Genomic DNA, 287 nt, shown 5'->3' with positions numbered 1-287 from the left:
TTGTCCTTGGGTATCTGGCTTCCTTAAGAATGGCAGAGTAGTTCTTGTTTTCCCCTGAGGTAATGCAGGGCTGGTAGCTATCATCTTCTTAAGTTGCAAGTTCTTCAACCTTGTTTTCGGCCTCCAGGCCATCCCTCGCCAGAGAGGCAGGGAGAGGCACACGGCTGCGCTGGGGGCGTGAGCCCCCCGGCCGCGTGGCCCCCCCAGAGTGGGGGGGCTGGCCAGGCCGTTCCCGGCGCGCAGCTGCGCTGGGGGGCGGCATCCACATATATGGTCTTAGCACATAA

The 287-nt window shown here is 60.6% G+C and overlaps 1 protein-coding gene across 2 annotated transcripts in view; it reads left to right on the top strand.

Annotated features, from left to right (window-relative positions):
• EPSTI1 (epithelial stromal interaction 1) overlaps positions 1-287 on the top strand; it is a 119,421-nt gene that overhangs the window by 3,917 nt on the left and 115,217 nt on the right. The gene's annotated exons all lie outside the window — the stretch shown is intronic.

The sequence above is a fragment of the Tupaia chinensis genome, unplaced genomic scaffold (assembly GCF_000334495.1).
Source record: "Tupaia chinensis unplaced genomic scaffold, TupChi_1.0 Scaffold144262_1, whole genome shotgun sequence".
NCBI classification, from domain to species: Eukaryota; Metazoa; Chordata; class Mammalia; order Scandentia; family Tupaiidae; genus Tupaia; species Tupaia belangeri.
Note: the sequence above shows the minus strand (reverse complement) of the source record. Positions and strands in the feature narration are given on the sequence as shown.